Here is a 26826-nt window from a genome sequence, read left to right on the forward strand (position 1 = left end):
ATTCAGCAAGTAGAATGTATTACTGAATGCAGAAATACACGTGTTTTACAGGACCTGAAATGCAAACGTTTTTCCATCTTGTCATATTATGGTTTATTATTCTGATTTTAGAGATATAATATTAAAAATGTGTTAATGAAGACATTTCTATTTAGAGTCTTAGGTACATTTTAGTTTTTAAAATGTCCATCTTTTTGCCAGGGTCAATCCTCACGCCACATGGTTGTGTTTCCGAAATAAGATTTGCAGAAAGAAAAATGTGCCATTGATCTTGGACATAAATTTATAACTTATCTTATGTTGGTATGTAGCTAACTCCTGAATTTTAAAACTATATATAATAGCTATGGTTATGATTTTTTTTCTGGGTACTTTTTCAAAATGGAAAAAAAAATTTAAGTTCAACTTTGTACTTATCCATGTCTCCTATTTTTCTTTTTCGTGTATTCTTTCCTCCCTCCTTCCTTCTCTGCTCTCACTTCATTATTTAGCCAATGATTCTTTTTCTGCTGTTGGCTACTGTCAGTTAGTGACCAAGACCTTGTCTTAACCCTGAAGATGCAGTTGCTTTAGGCAAGTTCCCTCACTATTTCTTGACTGTGTTTAGGGTTAAGAGCTCTTTAGGTACAACGTTAACTATCTCTCTTTCTACAGTGTCTGTGAGATTATTTTCTTTTGTTACTTCTTAGTACAAAATGTTAGCTTTAACCAGTTCAGTGATAAAGGAATTGGTAAGGATTTGAAGAGGCCCCACCACAGCCTCCCTTCACCTGATTTCTCATGTTCCATGTAATCTAATGAGATGAATACACCTCCTTCTCCTTCAGACTGTTGGGAAACGGATCTAAATCAAGCTATTTCAAAGCCAATACCTAGACAGCAAACCCATACCTAGGTTCCTGGAACTGGGAACTCTTGCTGGAAAAGCACGAAGGATCTTTTGATATTGAGATGAAGATCACTGAGAAAGCTGATTTCTTCTCTGTGTGGAATCATCTCTTGGTGTTCAGCTGTGGCTTCCTCTGGTTGAGATGCTCAATCAACTTCTCATCTGGGTCACACTCCTTACCTGAAGGGAGATTTAACTTGGCGTCATATTTATGATACTTCCAGATATCTGTTTTTATCTATATATCTTGGCAAAAATCTACCCTACCCATCTCATTGGATTTTCTTCAGGGTCCAGTGTTATAATATATATTAAATCCTCTGCAAACTATGAAGTATGATTAAAATGTAAGACAGTTTTCCTGGAGACAACAGAACACTAGAAACTGATATGGTATAGCAATATCAGCCAGAGACATATTGGTTGATTCAGACCCTTCCTTTTTTTAGGTCCTGACACAGCCACCTTGCTTGTGCGATACTCTTTTTTTAGTTCACAGGAAATCAGATCATTATTAAGGTCAACCAGCTGCTCCTTGAGATGTTTCGCCATGTAGTCTGGAGGAAATATTGCAAGAGTTTGTCAGCATTGAACCATTTGGACATGGGTAGTCTCATCAGAAAAAAGAATCTTGTCTTCTCAAAGGACATGTGACAAATGTTTATGGACAAGCCATGTAGCTGATAGCTTTATCAAGGTCTATCCTCTGTTAACTTCCCACATGCCCACTCTACTGCAACTTAAAGACCCTCCTTTTTCTCTATTGATCCATTAACATAAATAATTACAATTAGAATGGATTTATTAATTAATGGCTATTATAATCATTATGAATTATTCTTCACTATATAGCATTTCATATAATCCATTCCATAACTCCTCATCTTTTAAAAGATAGCATTCAGAGCTACCCCTGAGGACAATGGAACCCACAAAATCAGTTAGAGGCTATAGTTAGAAAAAAGAAATAAAAATATTTAGCACTTCAAAATGAATAGCTAAATAGACCTTGCAAATCTCCATGTTTATTTTACGTGCATTAGGTTTCATTAAATTGGAAAAATCAATACAATTTCCAAATTACACTTTGTTCATTGCTTTTATCTATCAACTATCCAAGGAATATAATCTCAAATTTTTATTTATATAGATCTGTAACATTTGGATAGACAGTGAAGAATTTTATCTGCTTTCACTAAAATTTTTACAAAATACAAAATTAAGAGATGGTAATTTTTTAACCCAGAACATGAGAATTACTTGTAAGAAAGTAATATTGATTGGAAAACAAAATATTACTTCAGTCGATGTCCAAGGAAAGTTATTAGAGTATTTTAGAAAATTCCAAATTCCATGTATTTATTTTACCTAAAATGACATCCTTTGCTATATACATTATTTATCTGTAACTAATTCTTTTTACAGGTTGTTTAATATTCTATCCAAAGATCAACATATCATGTCAACACTTTCTCTAATACGATGGCAAGTGGCAAGAACAAACTGTACAGAATCCTCTTTCAAAGTAAGCAAAATTAAACTATGGAGAAGACTGATGTAGCCCAAGCAGGTATTATAAGCAGAGACAGATAGATATGGGTTAAAGGCAAAATTCTTTGCCTTAAGAGATCCTAGAACGAAGCTGAGGTAGGGGAGATACAAAAGACATATAATTAGACATAAATGTTACTTTTACCCTCAAATAACTAACCCAGTTATTCTCTTCTACTGACCATTTATGGCTCAATTCACTAATCTCCTAATCTGATACACAGTTGAAATGTTTTACCCCCAATTCTTGAGACCATGTATCTCAAGAAAGATACTACATGACATCTTTTAAGATGCCATTGTACAAGAACCAGCAAGTTTGCACCTGGTCCATTAAAAATGGCCTGTATAAAAAATAAGATATTCTGCAGAATCCTATAAATCCTGCTACTGCTGCTCCCTGGTTCCTATCTGTCTGTTGCCTTGGTTTGTTTCAATAGTCGCTGATCCTTTGTTCTTGTTCTTACTTCAGTCCTTGGCATTTCCTGTATGACTCCTGGTAATCGTATTTAGCCACTCTTCACCACCCCCCTGAACCTAATGTCCGCTTGTTCTTTCCTGGTACTCTCACTGCCTTCTTTCTGCAGTCTTGCTGTACCAGTCCGTGTTATACATGGTCTGACAGCTATGTCAAGCATCATCTTTTACCTATGTAAGCATAGGTACTTGGTCAATTCGGGAAAATAAACAGTTTATTTTAATATGTACTTGTCCACCTGGAAGGCCAATTAGGAAACTGCTGCATAAAATAGTCAAAACATTATGAGATTCAGAACTAAGATGGTTAGCAGGAGCATGAAAACATGATGGTTTAAGAGCTACTGAAGAGATAGAATTAACAGGATTTGACGACTGAATTGAATAATAGAGCTAAGGCAGAGGGAAAAGCCATGGATCATGCCTTAATTTTGGCTCAAGAAATGGAGGTAATCATGAACATATTTATTGAAATGGGAAACACAGGAGGAAAAGTAGACTTGGGGTAGTGAGATGTGATGAATTCAGCTTCTAATAACCGAATTATAAGCGTGTTCCTAAGACATCTAAGTTGTCATGTCCAGTGTGCAGATAAATTTAGGGTCTGCAGATCAGGCAAGAAATCTAGCTTGAGGATACATATTAGAGAATAGAGTATTTTAAAAAGACTAAGTGATCTAAAAAATAAAAGTCAGGGAGTCACTAGGATAAGGACTGAAACCCACCGGGTTTACTACAGAGGCTGTTGATGAATATGGCTGGTAGAGTTTTAATTAAATGGTAGAACATAAGCCAAACTTCGGAGGACAGAGGAGTAAATGGAAAGTGAGGGACAGGAACGTCTTATCCTTACAATGAGGACAGCTGGATTTTTATCTCAGTCAGGATTAAGAACCAGAATTACATACATATTTTCTAAAGAAATTTAAAATGAAGTCTTCTACCTCTCTTCCACATCTATTCTCTATTCTTTCTTCTAGGTGTCTCTGCTGAGGCAGTTTATTTTAAAGAGATAATGTATATAAAATACTTAGCACAAAGTGTAACATAGTAAATACCCCAGGGATATAACTACAGGCTTTCGTAATTATCTGAATGTAAGCTACTTCTGAAAAACATGTGGGAAGGCAAATTTGTGTGTAGCAAAAGCAAATATTTAATTATTTTAAATGGGAATAATAATAATAATGCATTCTTAGTACATGTAGAAAACCCAACCAGTTCCTCTAAAAATCATTAACATACTTAAACATGTATATAATAATCTACTAAGGATTTATGCATTATAAAAACCACATAATACTTGCTTACTTAACATTTAATGAGCACATTAGTGAATGTGTTGATGTGGGTCACAGATACTATCAGGTACATATTGCATTTTCATTCTACACCACAATGAATATGTGTTCTAATGTAAATAGACAAGAAGATAATATGGAAAAATATGTATTGAATGCAATTAACAAAATAAAATAAACAAATGAGGCCATTTTAAAAAAATGGTTACTTTCCAGAGTGAGGTTTAGTGATGTGGGAGACGTTTTCGCTTCATAATGCATAACACCTTCAAACCAGGCAAACACAAAGCGCTGTCTTATTCAGAGAATAGCTGAGATGTGAATGCAACATACTCGGCATCCTCTTGTACACTCTCTGGAAATTACATGGAGATTCATTATAACAAATAGATTCAAACACTAAATTTGGGGTAAATATTTTTTAAAGTCGTTATCACTACTGTTAGTATTATGTGGACCTATGGTGTAACTCAAGAGTGCTATTTTTATGGGATACGAGCCAAGAAGAGCAGTGGTTCTTAACTGGGAGTGAATTCTCCTCCCAGGAGACATTCAGCAATGTTTAGGGACATTTTTGGCAGTCACAAAATATGTGGTCCAGGATGGTCCACAAATCAAAAGGTTAAGGATGCTGCTAAACATACTACCACAGAACAGAGACCCACGACAAAAATAATCCAGCCCCAAATGTCAATAGAGCTAAGGTTGAGAAACGCTGAAGGAGAGAAAAGAGTGAAATCAAACCAATATTTCAGAGGAAACCTCAACTGGAAGAAGGAAGAGATCAAATATTGCAAAATCAGAAGTTGGAACAAATTGATGTTATTAGCTTGGGGAACTATAAAGTGGATCTTTTCATCAACAGTGCTAATAAATACAAGAAAGGGAGGTACTTTGGGAAGGGATTATGTGGAAAAATATTAAGTTTAGTTTTTACTATGTCACACTTCAGGTATGGACGGAACATCCAAATGCATGAGGTAATTTTAATGAGTGCAGGGGTTTTGTCTAAATTTTCTGGTTAACTTTTTTTTAAAGCATTTAGATACTCTTCGGGTTATAAGTCAACTAACACATTTGAGCTCTAACTCTGTGTCATATATCATACATTTTTCACATGCAATGTTGCTTAATCTTTAAGAAATTACTGGAGAATGATATTACCACCCCATTTTATGGATGAGAGAAATGAGGCTTAGAAATGTTAAAAGTGACTAAGGTCATACAGCTACTAAATCATTGTACTAGGATTGAAATCAATGTCTTTGAACCCTAAGTCCTGGGCTTTTGGCTAAAATAATTTTCTTTTAATGCTCATGAATGCTCCAGTTATTTCAGACAATCCCCTACAACCACTCTTTACTGAGCTTCATAAGTAACTTCCCTCAGCTACAAAACACACACACACACACACACACTTTTTAAAATACAGTTTTTCTTTTTTCTGTTCTTATGTCAACGTAGAAGTTTGGAAAACATAAAAAAAGCATAAGTCAAGAAGATAAAAATTATCATTAATTCCACCACGTAGAAATAACTGCTACTAAATAACTTTTAGCTAGTGATTTGAATTTTTACTGTTTTTCTTTTGCTGTTTTTCTCTGCTGATGGTTATGCTGACGTACAGTGATATTTCTAAAATGAATCATGAAGAATTAGAAAGAGGAGATGAAGGGAATGATGGTAATAAGCTAGAGAATTAGCTCTCAAATTCATAAAGAAGAAACTGGGGTGAGGTGAGGGTGGGGAAAGAATGGGGACAGGGTAATTTCCAGAACCTTTTTTTTGCCCAAGGAGTACTAGGAACTTAATAAATCTTAGTTCATCTGTCATCTCTATGCTCTGCTAATGACAAGATTAAATTGAAGCTACACTCTCCTGAGTGCTTATCATTTGCAAATGCAGTACTAAGAGCTTTACTCACATTATCTCATCTTATCCCTGCAGCAACCTTGAGTAGGATATTATTATTTCCAACTTAGAGAAGAAACTTAGGCTTAAAGAAGTTTTCAAAACTTGCCGGGTTCCACATCTGGTTAATGGAGAAGTGAGGCTTCAGAAGCAAATCTGTCTGGCCACGGAGGCAGTGTTCTTCCTCTTTGCTAGGTTGCCTCCTTTCTCAGAAGAAAATGAAGCGTGGAAACTATAGAATTCAGGAAAGTGATGGCAGAGCTGAAGGAGATCTTGGGATCTCGGACAGAATACTTTTTCGTGGTTACTAGCTCCCACTTCCTTTTCTTTTCCATTTGCAGGAGTGGGTTAGTATTTGGCCTCTGAAATATGGTTCTAAGCTTAAGTCACCAGATGTTTTTAATTTGATTTCATTGGAAAAATATAGTGTGATAAGGAATGCACATGAGAAGATTACTACCTGCCTGACACATAGTAGGCTCTCAATAGTGTGCTGAATGAATGACCAGAGGAAGGCAACTCCAGCAAACTGAAGATCATTTTTCTGGAGCAACTTGAATAATAAGCTGAGCCACGCATAGCACAGGGAGATCAGCTCGGTGCTTTGTGACCACCTAGAGGGGTGGGATAGGGAGGGTGGGAGGGAGGGAGACGCAAGAGGGAAGAGATATGGGAACATATGTATATGTATAACTGATTCACTTTGTTATGAAGCAGAAACTAACACACCATTGTAAAGCAATTATACTCCAATAAAGATGTAAAATAATAATAATAAGCTGAACCAAACTCCTATTGAAGTTTACCACTTATTTATTTAGAAGAGCCAAATATCAACAGGTGTTGGCTGATTGAAATTACTATTCCCTGCTCCCTTTCTAAAAATCAGACCACTGCTCTTGGAAAAAAGAATATCAGAGTTTAAAACTGTGTGATTACAAATGATCATATTTTGGCTCAAATTTAAAATAAGTAAATATATTCCTTTGGTTTTGACAACATGTTTGGAAAACATAGTCTTTGGCTTTGAGTTTTAGGTTGTAGGATGGAGCTGTTGTGGAAAAGTAAATCATAGTTTAGGTGTATTTTCGCAGCTAGCCCTCTGGGTTAGGAATATTCTGCTCATCTGTGGAAACATGACCTCCCAGTGAAGTGCCATGCAAATCATTGGTTTTACATGAAAGCCTATATTAGTCTAGTCACTCACAGGCATCTTTAAGCATAACTGTTGGGTAACAGTCTATGTTTATTGTTATGATAAATGTTTCGAAGCTACTGTTCTCTGGGGTTTTCACAGTAAAGGAAGATACTTATCTCATTGGAATTTTAACCACACTACAATTAAAATGAAATGCAATCAATAAAATATTAATTCAGGTATGTTTGCAGATCAACTACTTAATGGCTAAGTCGATATCTATCATTCTTTAGTTTTCTGAAGGTCAATACATAGCAGAGTCAATGAGTTAACCAGCAAATCAGAAATACCTGTCTGTCTAATTGTGGGTCTATTATTAAGTCCTTAATAAAGTGCATGACTTGATGAGAGCTTACGCTGCCTATTCTTTTTAAAACCTTCTGCCAGACTGGGTTGCTACTTTAAAGTCCAAGGTTATTGAACAATATTTTTAATGCTAGATATCAGTGTAATACCATGGGAAGTAGAATCATCGGATGTTAAAGTAAGAAATGGCTATCCAGATCCCTTCTCACCCTTTCTTTTAGAGCAGGGGACACTGAAAATCAGTGAAGATAATTGAGTTGCTCACCGTCACACAGTCAGTCATGGAGCTGGACCTGGAGTCTAGTCTCCTGGTTCCCAGGCCCTTGCTCTCTGAAACACCAAGCTACTGAATTTCAAGATTCCACCCCAGGGTCTGGTTTTGCAGATACTGTGGGTAATCTGCCTTGCTACTTGTGGGTCTGGGCTGTGTTCATTGTTTTCTGAGCGGAATTAAGTAGGTGAAGGCATAAGGGAGCAGGAGAAGCTTGCACTAACTGAAAATGCAGTCTCATAGTGGCAGGTGCCGTGGAGATTTTTTGAGGCTGCTATTGGTGAGGGTGAGCTACCTGTCCCTCACTCAGAAGTGAGTATCTGAAGTGACTAGCACCAAATTTAATACTATGAAAAGTATCACCTCCAAGTCCCAGGCAGATGTATGGAACTCTTTGGGGCGTCTGCCAAGTAAAATGGGTTATTGAAAAATACTGATATCTCAATTGTCAGTGTGGTGTTTTTTATGTAGGCAGTAGAAGTAAAAAACTAACAATGAATTTCCCTACTAATTTTCCACTGCTACTTTCTATGTGAGTCAGCTTTAATCACTTTTTTACTTTATGCTGGGTAACAAAAAGATTCTAAGCTTTGGTCACTTGTGTAACTCTAGCAGCACTCTACAAAGGAGAAAGCAAAGGTTTTGAACTGAGGTTTTTACTCTTACTGTACAAGCTTAGAGCAAGAAAAACAAACACAAAGTTATAAGTGGAAATAGCAATTCATTTCAGTTTTTAAGACATTTACTTTCATCACATAAATGGTCACTGGGCAGTTAGAAAATGTTAAAGATGCTTACGTTTTGCAGTATTATCACACTGCATCAATTTGCTATCAAAATACAAAAAAAAAGCATCAGCTCTAAAAAATAAAACAAAAACAAACAAAATACAGCTACTCTGTTAAACTGATCACAGTATTTGCTTTTCAGCTCTGTCAAAAATAGTTTGATTTCATGACTTTTTCCAATTTGATTGTTAGATAAAGGTCTTTTGTAACAACCAAATCAAGTTGACCACTTCTTATGCACACATCCTCATTACCTTTTCGTGTCTGAACAAGTTACCCAGAGTCATGGAGTAGAGAGGAGTCAGCTCTTCCTACGAGATGTTTGCATCTTAGCTGTTCAAAGCACCAGCAGAGGAATGTACCTCTATGTCTTTCGTGTGTCTGTAAACTGAATTTACTGATTTGCAGTATAATAAATTGTTAGAACTGGCAGAGGTCTTGGACAACATACAACCCAGTGCTTCCCAGGTGGAGGGATATGTACCACTAGTGTGTACAAGATAATTTTAGGAGACATATCAATATTGCATGACACAGTGAGAAAATTCACTGCATTTCAGGTTTTTGGAGACTTCTAATTATATCAAGAAGAAAGTCTCAGGCTGGTGCTCACAAAGAACTATCTAACAGTTTTCCCTTTCTTTTTAAGAAATAGAAGGCAAGCCTCGCGCAACTACGTGGAGCTAGAACTTAATAATACCGTATGGTTTTCATTAAATTAATTTTTTCAGGTTACCATCTATTTATGACAGGGAAACAAAACTTCCTTTCAAAACGCATTTATTTAAGTTAATTAAAAGATAAAAACTAAGTAGAAATTACTGCAGGGATATTGGCACAGTAGCCCAAATATTAAATAAAGGCTATAGTCACTTATGTGGTAAAAATCATAAAGCTTCTGAGAGAGCTGGAGACCAACTCCCTCACTGGACAGGTGGGAAACCCAAAGCCTTGAGAGGGCAGAAAATCCCAAAGTCAGGAGTGCAGTCCACAGGCTACTCACCAAGTGGATATCACCTCTTTATTTGAATCATTTCTGAAAAATGACTAGTTTGAATCATTTTCCACAAAATGGCCTTCTCCCCATCACTTTGTGAACAATGCACATTAAGTCTGAACTTGAAAAACAATAAAACATATTTCTTCGTTCCCATGACTGGAAAAGGTTATTGAACAGGAACTATAAATATTAGGAAAATTAAACTAGATTCATGAGACATGAGTTAGTTAAAAAGAAAAGTGGGAAAAAATTCCCCAGCACAAAACTTTAAAGTTTAAATTCAAAACTAAACAAGTAGTTTTTTTCTCTTTTGAAAATAAAATGTGTTTTGTCTTGTTTTAAATTTATAAGTCTTGAATACTTGGAAACATAGCAAGACTAATTTTCTAACCAATCATTTTTTTAAACATGTACAAGCTTTCATTGAAATACAAAACTAAAATCCTACTAGAATAAGAGGAAATTTAAATTAAGGGGAAATCATGTGTCTTGCAAATCTTAAATTATAATTAAACTTGCAGTCTGAGAAAAGAATTCTAGAGGTTTTTGTGAAATCCAAAGATTCTTGATAAAAAGTATTTCTGCAAGGCCTGAGAGGAATGTAGGCACAATTTCCTTCTACTAACAGAGAGTCAAGGCCTCCAAAGGTACTGGCCACTCAGCTGAGTATATATTCTAGAGGATGAGGAACAAAATTTCAGAATGACAGAGTGGTCACTGGACTATTGACTTTAAAAATAAATAAATAGAAGGTTTCCTCTTATCGTTTAGTTTCTGTGACCCACAAATGACTTTTATATCTTTGCTCTTGCTTAGGAGGTTCAACTGCTTTATATGTCCTGAAAATATCCCCTGGTCCATCTGTGAGGATTCAGACACAAAGAGCTATTTACTTATTTATCAACACCAGGTCATCCCATAGTTTTATCGTAATTGGAATAGACTCCAATACTCAGCCTTCCATTCAGACGTTTCTTCTATAAAGCAATTCTCACTAGCATCCTCTATCTTCGTGTTCACCCTTTCCAGGTGAGTTCAGAAAGAACTGTTATCTCAGGTCTACCTATCCTCATCATTTGTGAAGGATGTTACAGTGGTCCCATTTACGGATGAGGCAACTGAGTCTCAAGGAGAATCAAGTATATACAGGCATATCTCATTTTATTGCATTTTGCTTTATTGCACTTCACTGATTCTGTGTTTTGTTTTGTTTTGTTTTACAGATTGAAGGTTTGTGGCAACCCTGCATGGATCAAGTCTATTGGCATAATTTTTCCAACGGTATTTGCTCACTTCATGTCTCTGTCACATTTTCATAATTATCACAATATTTCCAATTCTTTCATTATTATTATATTTGTTATGGTGACCTCTGGTCTGTGATCTTTGCTGTTGCTCTTACATTTATTTCAGGGTGCCACAAACCACACCCACATGAGACAGCGAACTTAATTGATAAATGTCATGTGTGTTCTGACTGCTCCCCTGACCCGCCGTTCCCCTGTCTCTCTCCCTCTCCTCGGAGCGCTCTATTCACAACGATATTGAAATTAGGCCAGTTAATAACCCTACGACGGCCTCTAAGTGTTCAATTGAAAGAAAGAGTCACACGTTTCTCACTTTAAATCAAAAGCTAGAAATAATTAAACTCAGTGAGGAAGCCATGATGAAAGCTGAGATAGGCTAAAAGCTAAGGATCTTGTGCCAAACAGTTAACCAAGTTTTAAATCCAAAGGAAAATTGGAAATTTTGAAGGAAATTAAAAGCACTACTCCAGTGAACACATGAACGATAAGAAAGGGAAACAGCCTTACTGCTGATATAGAGAAAGTTTTAATGGTCTGGATAGAAGATCAAACCAGCCACAATATTCCCTTAAACCAAAGCCTAATCCAGAGCAAGGCCCTAACTCTCTTCAATTCTGTGAAGGCTGAGAGGTAAGGAAGCTGCAGAAGAAAAGCATGAAGCTAGCAGAGGTTGGCTCATGAGGTTGAAGGAAACCATAACACCTCCATAACACAAAATACAAGGTGAAGCAGCAGGTGCTGATATAGCAGCTGCAGCAAGTTATCCAGAAGATCTAGCTAAGATCATTAACGAAGGTGGCTTCACTAAACAACAGATTTTTAAGGTAGATGAAACAATCTTCTACTGGAAGATGCCACCTAGGACTTTCATAGCTAGAGAGGATAAGTCAAGGCCTGGCTTCAAAGCTTCACAGGACAGGTTGACTCTCTAATTAGGGGCTAATGCAGCTGGTGACTTGAAGTTGAAGCGAATGCTCATTTACCATTCTGAAAATCCTAGGGCCCTTAAGAATTATGTTAAATCTACTCTGCCTGTGCTCTCTAAATGGCACAACAAAGCCTGGATGACAGCATATCTTTTGACAACATGGTTTACTGAATATTTGAAGCCACTGTTGAGACCTACTGCTCAGAAAACAAGACTCCTTCCAAACTATTACTGCTCATTGACAATGCACCTGCTCACCCAAGAGCTCTGAGAAAGATGTACAAGGTTAATGTTCTTTTCATGACTGCCAACACAACACCCATTGTGCAGCCCATGGATCAAGGAGTAATTTAAGCTTTCAAGTCTTATTAAGGAAATACATTTCATAAGCCTATAGCTGCCATAGATAGTGACTCCTCTAATGGCTCTGGGAAAAGTAAATTGAAAATTTTCTAGAAAGAATTCACCATTCTAGATGCCATTAAGAAATTCGTGATTCATGGGAAGAGGTCAAATTATCAACATTAACAGGAGTTTGGAAGAAGTTGACTCCAACCCTCATGGATCACTTTGAGGGTCTCAAGACTTCAGTGGAGGAAGAGCTACAGATGTGGAAATAGCAAGACAACTAGAATTAGAAGTGGAGCCTGAAGATGTGACTGAATTGCTGCAATCTCATAATCAAACTTGAACAGGTGGGGGGGTTGCTTCTTATGGATGAGAAAACAAAGTAGATGAAATCTACTCCTGATGAAGATGCTGTGAAGATTACGAAATGACAACAAAGGACTTAGAATACTACATAAACTTAGTTGATAAAGCAGTGACAGGGTTTGAGAGGATTGACTCCAGTTTTGAAAGAAGTTCTACTGTGGGGCAAATGCTATCAAAAAACATTTCATGCTACAGAGAAATCATTTGTGAGAGGAAGAATCAACAAGGCAAACTTCATCATTGTCTTATTTTAAGAAATTGCTACAGCTACCCTAACTCTCTGCAACCACCACCCTGATCAGTTAGCAGCCATCAACATCGAGGCAAAATCCTCCATCAGCAAAAAGATTATGACTCGCAGAAGCCTTGCAGGATGGTTAGCATTTTTTTAGCAATAAAGAAGGTATGTACATAATTTTTTAAATAATTAAGATATGTACATTAGTTTTTGTACATGCTATTGTATACCTGATAGACTACAGTAGTGTAAACATAACTCTTTATGCACTGGGAAACCAAAAAAGTTTTGACTCACTTTATTGAAATACTCACTTTATTGCAGCAGTGTGGAACCAAACCTGCAATATCTTCAATGTTTACCTGTACCCTAGCTGATGGAGGAGAAGGCAGCTTAGTTAGCTATAAAAGTATCGATTCTTTTTGGTCAAAAAAATCACTTACTTTTGTTTCCAGGGTTTCTGACTCAGCAGTCACCCATCTTTCATGTCAGACCTCCTTCACTGGCCTACTGCTTGGCTCTTCTACTCAGCAAATAGGGGTCACGTGATTTAGTTGAATTGAAGTCACCTGGATTTTTTCCACCACTGCCCCCCCACCCCCTGTGAACAGCACACATACCTTTGCCCTTAACCAATTACAGAAGAGTTTTCTTGTTCTCTATTATCCTTTAAGTACTTAAAGAGAGCTTTAACTAATTCTTTAAAGAAAGCCACTACCGTTTGCAGCGTTAATAATTCATTTGTAAAAAATTAAAAATTTGTAGTGAGATATTATAAATTGAAAACGTTATTTGGTCTTTTGGTTTCATCATACTTGCCTGAGGAAATGAGCAGGAGCTTAAAATCTGTCCTTGGGGCTTCCCTGGTGGTGCAGTGGTTGGGAGTCCGCCTGCCGATGCAGGGGACACGGGTTCGTGCCCCGGTCCGGGAAGATCCCACATGCGGTGGAGCGGCTGGGCCCGTGAGCCATGGCCACTGAGCCTGCGCGTCCGGAGCCTGTGCTCCGCAAAGGGAGAGGCCGCAACAGTGAGAGGCCCGCGTACAGCAAGAAAAAAAAAAAATCTGTTCTAATGTTGACCCCTCAGATATATAATCATCATGGAAAAGTGAAGACCTTGGAATTGTTTGGAACTTGGTTTTGTCAAGGCAGATGGCTTTACCTTTTATATGTTTTTCTCTTCTTTATTAGTGCTACAGCCGATAATTATAATCAAGTAGCCCAGAACCATGTGAATTAAATTATCCTGAATAATAATGCGTTTGGTTTTTGCCCAGTATGAAAGGACAAGGATATAAGGCCAAAGGGGAAATTTATCTTTCATCCCTCCTTGATGAATGGTTTCTTTAATAATAATAATAAATTAATCAAATTTTAAGGTGGTTTTCTTTTTCATGGCTTAATTCTACATCCATTTTAGGGAGAAGGAGTTGAAATCTCTGACGGGTGGTTGCACTCATTAATTATTTACATTGAACGTAATGTTCGCTTAGTATCTAATATATCTAACCAGACACTCAATGTTATGTAGACATGTAGATAAATGTGGATGAACGAGACACAGGCCTTAGAATTTGACCAAGGAGAAATGTGTGTAAGAAATTAATTATGATGAATTGGGAGATTGGGATTGACATATATACACTAATATGTATAAAATGGATAACTAATAAGAACCTGCTGTATAAAAAAATAAATAAAATAAAATTCAAAAAACTAATCATAAACATAAATTTTAAAAAAATAAATTAATTATAAGAGTATGTTTTAATGATGAAACTGGGAAAGATTTCACAGAGGAGATCACATTGAATATGGTCCCAGAAGACTGAGTTTGCTGTCTTGGAGGGGGCAAGAAGAACATTCCACATAGAGGGAATAATTATGCAGATATACGGACAGATGCAAGTTGGAAATTTTATGTTCAGGACGTAAATAGCTCAAAAACTCAAATTTGAAGTCAAAGTTTATCAAATTTTTTTCTCTCCTTCAGTCCTTTAAGAAGTCTAAGTTGTTAAGATGATAGTGATACCATTTTAATCTGATGCATTGTTTAATTGTTTCAATGATCAGACTTAAATAGTCTTTTCACAGTATCTCTCCTCCACAATCTCTGACAGGCCAGAAAGGTGTCAGCAGAAAAGTGAGCTGACATTGGGAGCCCTGAATGGTGACAGACCGGTCACTTTCTCCAAAACACGAGTGCTCATGAAAGAGCATGTTGTAAGATGCTTAAGCACCGTGGTCTAGATGCTATCATAAAATGGCATGGAATTGGTAATGACGCCTAAGCTTAGTGGGTCTAAAGCTTGGGGTTGAGAGAAGGTTTTTAGATTCATTTAGTATCATATACCTGAGGCAGGGAGACAATGATGTGAAAGTGGTAGCCCGTGTTCTTTCGCAAATGACTATGCAGGAGAGTGAGGTTGTCACAGAAGTGCCCTTTGTATCAGGAAACATTTTGGCAGAGCGTGAGATGGTTAGACATTTCTAAAAAGCATTAGGATTATGTTTTTTACTTTCCTTGTGATAATAATTTTACATTTAGGTAATCAAGTATCACTCTATAGCAAGTCATCTACTTTAGGTATCCTCATGTATTCATTTAAGATGATTCTATGCAGCAGACTCTTAGGGGCTAGGCATATAACAAAAGAAAGAAAAAAGTCCATAACTCCTTCCCTTAAGGTGCTACCATTGTGAGATTGGGAAGAATATGTTAATGTGCGGAAAGGCAGTCTGAAGACTTTAGGAACCATGGTCCCTTTGGGCAGGCACTGCAGCAATGGGAATGGTAAAAGCTCAAGATTAAGAGAAATCATTCCAATGGAAACTACACCCCATATAGTCATTTGAAACCTACCTCCTTTAGAATGGATAAACTTTTTCTCAAAGAATATAGTAGTCTGGAAATCTCAGGATGCCATAGAACTGGGTGTCCAAGAACATGCCTGGAAAAATACTTCAGGCCACTTGGATAAAGCCAAGAACCCACTGCCTGCTCCTACTCCAGCCACACCCTTCAAAGTAATTCATCAGAATTCATGCTGTCTTTGATGAGGCAGTAGGAGCTGACGTCTAATCTTACTGTAGATCGTAAGTAAATATTAGCTTATGCCAAAACAAAGAGGATGGCCGTTGCCACTGATTGGCCTAAATCATAGGCTATATATAGGATTTCCGTGGAACTCCAGGAGTTCTTGGATCACATTTTGAGAACCACTACCCTAGTGCACTTTATGCTGGTGTCTTCTTGGAGAGTATATATCTGGGATATATAGATGGAAAGTTCATGCTTCTAGTAAGGCCAGAGATGGAAACTCCATGTGTGCAACTTTCAGGAAAGCTTCAGGCTGATATGTTCACAATTTATTCATTAGATTGCCTGGAAATGATTTTTGGTCAGAGTAAGTTTTGGTATTCTTCTGGGTTTTTTTTTTAAGTGTAGAAAGTTTCTTTTTTTCCATCTGTAATATTCAGCACTCCAGCCATATCTGCACACTTCTTTCAGAGATGCTTAATCATTTTTTGGTTTACCTTTCAAGAAGCCTGAAATGAGGTTGGGTTTTCTATGACTTTGACTCGTAAATAAATATGCAACTGAGGTAAAGTCCACCTCATTTTAAATATGCATTTTCTCAGAGAATACTTACTTACCAGTCTCTAGTCCTAAATTTTTGTCATCATTGTAATAGTCTCTTTTTGGGCACATGAATGAAACACACTCACACACACACACACACATTCCCATGCACATTCTTCCCGTACCATGATATAAAGTCTAGGAGTTTGTCATTCTAATTGCCAGTGGTTGAAATTCTGATTTCAAAAAAATAATAAAACAAATTGAGAAATCCTGAGATTTTACTTCGTCTAAGCACTCAGCAAGGGAAATGAGCTTAATTTGAAAAATGGTGGTGATATATGCACTGGATTGCCTACCCAGCTGGGAGATTTATAGCATGAATAAGATGCCAAGAAATGAACCAATAGGGTACTGTGTGTGATTGTCTTTAAAGGGGAAAATTATTCTACAGGACTCATGAGCCATAATTTCAAATGCTTGTGTAAATATGGTTTAGTTCATCATCACCTTTTCCAATTATGTTTATGTTCAGCTCCAGAGTACAGCCTCTGCTTCCTTGTTTGAAATGCCACCAACTGAACTAGCGTTTTCATTAATACAAACAATGTTTACAGTGTCCAGAAATGATGATAGGAATATAGGAGTCTTTTGTTATTTGTAAATTAGACATACCTCAAAGAGGTGCCCCATTAGCTCTGGCTTAGCTTTTGAACATAGCCTATTAAAATATTACAATTTTTAGGTTCTTCATGAAATTTTCTTATTTATATAGTAATTATTATAATTATGTAGATAAAATAATATTATTTTTTATTTCTAAAAATATAATTTGCATACCTAAATAGATTAGGAATTAAATCATAGTTTCTGAATAAAAAACTTTTGTTTTTCAGGAAAGTTATAGAACCACTAAATATTTGGAAACACACCTATAGCTTTGTTGGTAACTAAAGTTTTATACTTAGAAAACTACAAAATATTTTAACTGTGTTAAATATGGTGTAGGGGTTATTTTCCCCAAGTCGTTGCGACTTGGAGAAAACTGCCTGAGTTTGAATCCTAGCTTCACTCTCCATGACCTTGGAGAGTTGCCGGATCTCTGTGTGCCAGTTTCTTCATCTGTAATATGGGGATAATAATAGATCCTATCTTAGAGGTTTGTTGCAAAGATTAAATTAGTAAAAATTTGTTAGCGAGAACAGTGAAATAGAAGTGTTTACTCTTTTTTTTTTTTTTTTTTTTTTGCGGTACTTGGGCCTCTCACTGTTGTGGCCTCTCCCGTTGCGGAGCACAGGCTCCGGACGTGCAGGCTCAGCGGCCATGGCTCGTGGGCCCAGCCGCTTCGCAGCATGTGGGATCTTCCCGGACCGGGGCACGAACCAGTGTCCCCTGCATCGGCAGGTGGACTCTCAACCACTGCGCCACCAGGGAAGCCCTAGAAGTGTTTACTCTTGCTAATATGGCATTTCACAATTGTAAATAGGGGTTCAAGAAGGAGTAAAATAAGAAATATGTAAGGTATGACACAATCAAACAGAAACAAGGCTTTGCAAGTGCTAGGCTGTGAACGACACCTTGACATCTTTTGTCCACTCCAGGAACCAGGATATTATCTGTAAATATTACTGAGTCTTCCTGATTCAGGCGTCTTTCCTTAATAATACCTGAAGACAAAGTTGTTAAATACTTAAAGATCGGGCTTCCCTGGTGGCGCAGTGGTTGAGCGTCCGCCTGTCGATGCAGGCAACACGGGTTCGTGCCCCGGTCCAGGAAGATCCCATATGCCGCGGAGCGGCTGGGCCCGTGAGCCATGGCCGCTGAGCCTGCGCGTCCGGAGCCTGTGCTCCGTGGCGGGAGAGGCCACAACAGTGAGAGGCCCGCGTACCGCAAAAAAAACCCCAAACAAAAAAAAAACTTAAAGATCATCAAAAAGCTAATTAAGAATAATTGGGTGCTGAATTAGCTGATCTTCTGCTTTATTGTCCAGGGTTCTCTATTCTTCAAAGTTGATACATTCGGCATTTGACTCTTTCTCCTTTCCATGTTTAGCTATTGACTCATATTGTCATTCTTTCTGATTTAGTTCAAATTTGGATCATCATTATCTTTCTTTGTCAACTACTCCTTGCTTCTCTTTCTGCTGCTCACCCTAATTTCACCTTTCCCAAACTCAAAACGAATTTTTTTAAAGGAATATATGCTATCCTACTTTACCTGGTTGCTTATATCCAGCTGTCCTGCCTCTAACAGCATAAAAGACATGCTATGTGTCAATGGACTGAATGATGGTTACTGCCCTGCTGGTTCTCAGTGGTAACAATCCTAGCTGATTCCTCACCAGCACCTCTAAATCAAAGTAGGGAAGAATGGTTTTGTGGTACAATATACTAGTTGAAAGATATTGGTCGGGTCTTACTGCTTGAAGTCATAGGTGAGAAGAAGAGGGAACCATATATCTTTGGATCTGAACTGGTGACCTAGACATGAGTTCCAGCACCTGTTAAATACCCCAGAGCTATGCTAGCTTATAAAGTGATTACTCACTATTGGTTTGAAAACAGATGTTAAGGAAGAGAAAAAGGACACACTGAAAACCAAGCTTGAACTAAGGACCTTTGGAAAATCACTCTAATACTTGCCCAACCATGCTCAGTGGGAAGACTTCCTTTATTGAATCCATACTTTATCAGAATGCCTTCTCAGAAGACACCCAGTTTTTTCAAAATCCTTGTTCAGCAGAAAGCACTTGACATAATGGAAGGAGGAAGGACCAAAATGGTAATAATTTCACGCCCTCATCCCTTCCTTTGCCCTTTTTTCACTGCAGTTCAGGCAAAGTAGCATGGAGAGCAGAATATCGCAGTATGGTAGAAAGAACTCTGGACTAGGCGATGGGGTCAGTGTGTGGATCTAAGGTCTGTCACTTGGGAAAGGCCATTCCTCTGCCTGAATGTCAACGTCTATTCACATGAGAAGGTAATGATATGTACCTCACAGAAATGTTGTGAAGATTAAATGAGACTTTCGTATGTTGCAATAGTAATATTAGACATTATTACTGCTTTTTACTAGCAATGAATAATTTTGATGTTATAGATCTGAATAATTAAGGTCCTCAAACCAAACCATTTTTTGTCCCATAAATTCATAATTGGCATGTCTTCTGGGATGCAGTATGTGAAGTGCACAGGGCTCAGACAGTAGGAGATGAGAGGTCTGAAGACAAACTCAGGTAAGGCACTTTTAGTCAGTGCCAGTCAGGTCTCTGACCCTTGGTTTTCCTTTCTAATGTATGATGGCGCCTAGCACAGTGAATAGTTCACAGTAAACAGCTATCATATTATAAAATATTTTGGGTTTTTTTTTTTTTTTGCTTTGTTAAACCTTCATATTATCATCCATATTATGGGGTTGCTTTTGTTTACAATTGCTTTATGGGTCCTCAAGCATTGTGCTTAATGAATAGTAAGTGCTGACAAGATTGTACCTTATAAAGATGTCATTTGGATTGATAAAACATTAAATGTTAATATAGCGGGCTCAAACGTTCTTTTTTGTTCAGATATCCTAACTGGAAATTCTTTAGAAACTCAAGTTTCTGAGGAATGTAAACATTGATAAGACATGGTTATTGCCTTCAGGAAGCTTACATCTTAGTAGGAGGCATTTCTTTCACTAAAAGCTGTGTCCAGGGCTTCCCTGGTGGCGCAGTGGTTGGGAGTCCGCCTGCCGGTGCAGGGGGCGTGGGTTCGTGCCCCGGTCCGGGAGGATCCCTGTGCGTCCGGAGCCTGTGCTCCGTGGCAGGAGGGGCTGCGGCAGTGAGAGGCCCGCGTACCAAAAAAAAAAAAAAAAAATCTGTGTCCAACAGAATGTGGTCTTTTTATGGTGACTGGGCTATTAAGTAAGAAACGGAAAACGCTTTCAGAGATTAGACAGCAGTCTCTGAAGTCAAACTTCTGTCAAAAGGGATGAGTGATGTGGAACTGGATTGGTGGGGCCGGCGGAGGGGGTGGGGTGGAATTAAAGCCTGTTACTTGTATTCTATTGTCAGGCACAGTACTAGGCAAGTCACATTCATTGCTTTAGTTAATCCTAAAAGCAATCCTATGAGATGGGTTGCAAAACGTTGACTTTATGGTTGAAAACAGTTGGTAACTCAGAGAGGTGAAACAAGCTTGTCTAAGAACACACACCCAATGAGCGCTGGAGATGGGATTTCAATCATTAACACAGGGAGTGGATTAGAAAGTGGGTTTTGTTCAATTTAATTGAAAAAAATTTTGAATCTGAGTATCTCACCTTCTGCAAAAATTTCTTATTTTCCCTCCTGGATTCTTCTCCTTCCCTTCTCTGTTGGGCCTGATAATGAGTTCAATTCTGGATTTTGGAGCCCTCTGATCAGGTCTATAGTCATCTTTCTGTGCACATAACCCAGGAAGGCTTATCTTATTTTTTTAACCTGCATACTTACAGCAATAAGAACTGATAGCTATTGCAGATGTGCTAGTGTTTAGCATTCATATGAAAGGAAAGTCACCCAACATTAATTTAATTGTATAAATATGGTATAGAATACACCACAATTAAGATATATGACTCAATCATTTATCCTTTTAACAAATACTAGTGATTATTGCTCCCACCCCCTCAATAAGTCACAAAACTTTAAAAAGTAGTTTTAGGTAATCAGTATAGTCAGCCACAAGTATCAAATTAACATGGCTTAGCAGAAAGGAATTTTTTCCCCTTATGTATTAACAAATCTGAAGATGGATAAACCAGGATAGATAAAGAAGAAGGATGGAGGGGCAAGGAGACCAGGAGTCTGTCTCTTTCTTTTTTTTCTTTTCTTTTTTCTTTCTCCCTTCCTCCCTTTCTTCCTCTCTCTCTCCCTTTTTTCCTTCCTTCCTTTCTTCCTTCCTGTTAGAACACTTAACATGAGATCTACCCTCATAACTAGAGACCTGCTGTACAACCAGCAAGTCTGTCTCTTTAAAAAAAAAAAATTCTGGGAAGCCCCAGCTACCAATTTCACCTTCTCCTTGGCTGAAATCTATCACATGGTTACTCCTAGGAGCAAGGAAGGCTGTGCTGTGGTTTGAATTATTTAAATTGGAAGAAAAAGAGAAATATTATCAGAGACACAGAAAAAGGTCTCTTTAGAATATCAAGAATTTTAGTTTTCCAGCCTCCCTAGTAAAGAAAAGCAAGGCAGAAAAGGGCTACGAAAGGCTTTGAGGAAGCTATCAGGTCACCCACAATGCTGGGCATGGGAAGCTAACTGGCCTTCCCGGGACTGTGTTTAATAATACAAAGGGCATTCTGGTTCTACTATTTACTGTGAATCACATTCATGTTTCTTGACCTCTGTCAAGCTCATCGGCCTATTTATAAAACAGAGATAATTATAGTGCTTATTTATTTTAAAGTATTTTATAAGACGGTGAATGAAAAAAAGTGCTTAACATCATGCCCGGCACATAGTTAATTTTAATAAATATGAGCAACTATAAAAGTACAATCACTGATATTGTAAAGCATAACACATACTTCTTGACTAAAGTGAGCCTTTTTACATTAACTGCACATTCCCTTTAGTTTCTTGCTTTGTTTGTTATTTTTCTGTCCTAGGAATACCCTTCCTAAGCTCTGGATGTGTCCTCTGAGAAGGTACCCATGACACAGACCACACTGGACACCAACTCAGATACTGGGGGACGGTTCCACGACAGCTGAGTGTGGACATGCTGATCACTGAGCCCCTTGATGAATGAAAAGCTGCTAAGCTCTCCTCTCAAGCTGATGGGGCTGGTGCTGCCTTGAAGCGCTGAGAGATGCCATGCCAATTCACGGCAAGGTCTTTATTGTTGAAACTCTTGCATCATGACATCTTTATGCATGTGAAAATACAGGATGAATTTCAACTATATGATATTGTTCATGTTCATCAGAAATGTTATTTGTCTTTACAAAGTCTGGTTTCAATGAACCAGTTATGTAATGGATATTAAATAAACATGGAATTTTACATGTTCATAATATTTGGTTTCTTGTTGTGATTTTGATGAACTACACTTTCGAGCACTGTCAGTTCATCCTTATTTACAAACAAAACGTTTGCCTGTAGCAGAGTGATGTAGTGACTTGCTTTATTTTAAGATAAGTCAACTTTTCTATTCAATGTTTAATGTGAAACTGACTCAAAATGTTCTTTTAGGCCACATTTACATTTCTCTCTGTATAACATGTATTATACTATCTTAATGCTGTGAGCTATATAAACCAAAGACATTCTAATTCTGTTTTTAATGTATTTTTCCAAGATAAATAATTTATAACACACTAATAAAAGTAAGGAGCTCATATTAAAAGAATTATATGACCTACTGAAATGGATCTATGGAAATTGACTCTCTTAAAAGTAATTCTGTGAAATTATTTTATATAAAATTGACTTCCTTATATGAATTCTTGACAACAAATATAAAACAAAAAGAACTTGAAATCTCCCTTCTGTCCTTTTACACATTGAAGAGAAGTAATCGAATACTTTCTAACTTTATGATTTTGGGGGTTCTTAGAAAAAGAAACCAGATGAATAGTAAACATTTCAGTTGCACATATCAGCTCTGGCTACCTATTTAAAATAAAAATACTGGGAACATATGTATATGTATAACTGATTCACTTTGTTATAAAGCAGAAACTAACACATCATTGTAAAGCAATTATACCCCAATAAAGATGTTAAAAAAATAAAATAAAATAAAAATACTTTTCAAAGTACTCCTTTCAAAGTACTAGTCTTTTCACATTTAAAGTGATATAGTTTTATCTGTGGGTTTATTTGTGAAATGTTTTCACATTGCCATCCAGGTGAAGAAATATCTTTGGGGTTTTTTGTCTTGTTTTTTTTTTTTTTTTTTTAATTTGGAAGGCTGAAAATAAGTAACCCTGAGCCTAAAAGGCACCTTGTGAGCACTCACATGCATCACAAGAGATAAGAAAAGCGACGAAAGGGCAAACAAATATTCCAAGCATTAAGGTTCCTTTAACCTTGAAAGGGTTTGTTTCAAATGGGCACTCATGGCATACCATGACCTCCTAACGTTATCAAGTACATATCAGTGTATTTGACATTCTGCCTTTGCAGGGAGGCACCAGGAAGATGTTGGGGAAGGGAAAACTGACCAGCTTTCAGAGAGAGTTTCAGATAACAGGGTGATGGTGTCTGGTTTTTAGTTTTAAAGTTGGGGTGGTGGCAGAAATAAGGGAAAGAAAGGGAGGAGAGAACTGGGGAACCTGAAGAGTTGAAGGAGTAGAAGAAATCTTTAGGAATTTTAGTGACAAAGTGCAGATTCCTATGACCATGCTTCAGAGCATCCTAGCACCAGCTTGCAAGGGGCAGCAAGATTATTTAAAAGAGTTAGAACTTTGGAGTCATAAAAAATAGTTTTCTATGCCATTTCTTGGATCGGGCTACTTTTGTGGGTAACTAACTTCACCCATTCCTAGGATTCTTTCCATTTGACTAGTTCCATTTTTCAGGCAGTGACCTTTCCCTGACCTCGGCCCCAAATTCCAGGTCACCTTGCTGTAGCCTTGGTGTGGTGCTGAATAGAGGGCTTACCAGATTGTTGGCACCGGATAAGTGGTACTGAGCACAATCGTCCTCTTTCATGAGCGGGAGGGAAGTTGCCTTTCCTAGGGTTCAGAGATCTGGGCTGACTTACGCCTCCTTTTCATTTTGTTGTTCAGTAATTTTCCCTCTGGCCAGATCTGCAAACTGGTTGCCTTGCAGGAAGGTGACATGCACCACTGATGCAAAAAGAAAAAACAAAAAAATACTATTGGCATCAGCACAACATCCAACGGTACTTCCAAACAGTTTCATTTTATGATAGAATAGGTCAATTATTTGCCCCAAATAATTAAAAAGTTTCATTGCTTAAACTTAATCTCATATCTTTATGTTCCTATGTTGTTATTTAATTATACTCCTCTTCTGAGTGGAATCATTATCTGAACACCGAGCTTTGCGAGTTTTCCAATCCACCCCCAAATTATCTTGGGAAAGACCTCCTTCTTCCTCAAAATGAAAATAACCTGTATCTGCCAAGTTTTTAAACAGTGACAAAATAATTGTTTGATTATACCTCAGTCAGAGACTCTAAATAACCTCAGTCATCAGCCTCCATGTTGCCACACGGCCATGGCTCCACAAGCAGGATGGTCATTTCTGATGTTCTAGACGGTTCTGCTCCTCTTTTTTAGGAAGAAACCTAATGGGTCCTAATGCTGAGATTCAAGGGCTACAGTGAATGGCAAATTCTGACATGTCACATTGAAATGCAAAGCCAGTGTACGAGCCTCTCTCTTTTGAATAAATCAATATGGCAATACTGACAATTTTCAAGCCTACCTCTCTCTATTCTGTGTTTCCTCCCATTCTAAGGATGTCAGAACTAAAGAAGGACAAAAAAGAAGAAATAAAGAAAAAGAAGAAGGATCTCAATAGTGAATGGAAAACATCAAGCTAATCTCTTATCTTGGCATCCAACTCAGTCAGTTCTTGGAAAAATAGTGCTTCGAATTATTTTTCAAATGATTAGATTCATGTCTTATGTTTGGACATTTAATTAGGCTTAAGGGAAAAAACACGGAAGTTTTTTAATACCATTCTGCTGTGTAAAATACTCATGAATGTTTCCACCATATCAGGTAATTCCCGATCAAATACACTTGTGATTCCAAGTGGCCTGGCCGGGGCGCCGAAGCACGCAACCGCCAGCCAATGCTAGCTCCACGCAGCACGCATTGTGCCCTGCGTGCTTTAAAGCAATCAAACGAGTCTGCAAATGTTCTTCAAAGAATACATCTAGAATGTTGCTTCTCTAAACATCTCCTTGGCATTCATTCTATTTTCCACTTTGAATTGCTGCATTTAGTTTTGTATTGACCTTCTATAGCAAGGAGGTTTTATTAACTCTTTGATCTTCTGGCTTTGGGATGAAAACAAAGAATATATAAATGAGCACTCTGTACACTGTCTTATAGAGGAGACCAGAAGAAAAAAGGAAATATGTTTTCATCAAACAGATTGGTCTGTGTGGAGAATTTCAGCCCTTCCTGTTCTTTTCTCTCTTTAAGCAAAACGCTTATCAGTGTTGTACATGTGTTTGTTTTAATGCTGCCTGAATAACTAGATCTTTGTTTCTCTTCTCTCTAGCGGCCATAGCTGAGGTGAGGGTCAGATATCTCTTTGTGGATTTTCTTTTTAAGGCATTCTTCATCCTTGGTTTTTCTAACCCTAAGTGCCATTCTTGGGACAACTGCCATCGTCTTTATGGGTTGAAGGCAGCCCTGCTCTGTTTCCAAGTGTTCCTTTGCATGTGTCTCCGTGAGTGGGGCAAGGGAGCGGATCTGCGGTCAGGTAGTTGCCTAATACTTTGAGGAGAAATAGATTGAGAATCCTACCTCCAAATCCCAGTTCTGTACTTCAGTGTAACTGTGTCTATATATTCTGGAATGGAGTCTCAAAATTTATTTATCTTGCCCCTAAAGTCCTAAACTTGTGACATTATTAATCTAGAGATGAGACACTGCCTTTCACAATGGCTGACTGTATTTTTACTCTTTGTCACCCTTTGGTTTGTTTCCTTTTACATACTCATATGATTCTATGTTTTTGGTCTTTAACACAACTTTGGAAGCAAAACTTTAGGTAAAATATTATAAACTACCACCATTCTTCGATAGAAATAAAAGAGTGGAAATAGTTACTAATCAGGACAAGCTTTTTCTTTTCCCAATCTTATAATCAGTCATTTATTATAACACACACTTTCTTTAGCATCTTGAAATCTGATTATTTGTTGTTAAATCTGAAGCAACTTGAACGAAGAGCCTGGGGACTTTCTGGATATGCTCAATCCAGACTCTAGAACAACAGGTGCTCCAGTTGGATGCTGATAATGTTATCTGGTCCTTTTGTAGTGCCTTAGGTTTACTTGAAATGCAAAACCTTTTTTTTTTTAATCTCAAAATGTTTTCATTTTGCTTTGGCTAAGGTTTTCTTTTACCTGACTCATGTAACACTATTCGCTGTTACTGGTGTGCTAAAAGTGATAAAGTAAGTGATAAACTTACCTTAGAGATGGAGAAAAATGAGTGATAGTTTACCTAGGTGCTTTGCCCAAGTAAAGCAGGCCCAGTATTAGAACCCACACCTTTTAATTTCCTGCCTGCTTTAATTTGCTTTTCTGGGTCAGACAAAGGGTGGGGGAAATGATCAACTATTGAAACAGGAGATATTCAGCTTTTCATCCTTGGTGTTTTCTCCAGTGATACTCTCATCTGTGA

At 37.6% G+C, this 26826-nt stretch overlaps 1 long non-coding RNA gene across 1 annotated transcript in view; it reads left to right on the top strand.

The window, feature by feature from the left end:
- The window catches only part of LOC132597080 (uncharacterized), a 39622-nt gene extending 16419 nt beyond the window's left edge, over window positions 1-23203 (top strand). Inside the window, exons 2-3 of the long non-coding RNA XR_009563412.1 lie at window positions 10916-10973; window positions 22096-23203. This is a non-coding gene — a long non-coding RNA (uncharacterized lncRNA). The remainder of the gene's footprint in view (window positions 1-10915; window positions 10974-22095) is intronic.
- The last annotated feature ends 3623 nt before the right edge of the window (window positions 23204-26826 follow it).

The sequence above is a fragment of the Globicephala melas genome, chromosome 3 (assembly GCF_963455315.2).
Source record: "Globicephala melas chromosome 3, mGloMel1.2, whole genome shotgun sequence".
Lineage (NCBI taxonomy): Eukaryota > Metazoa > Chordata > Mammalia > Artiodactyla > Delphinidae > Globicephala > Globicephala melas.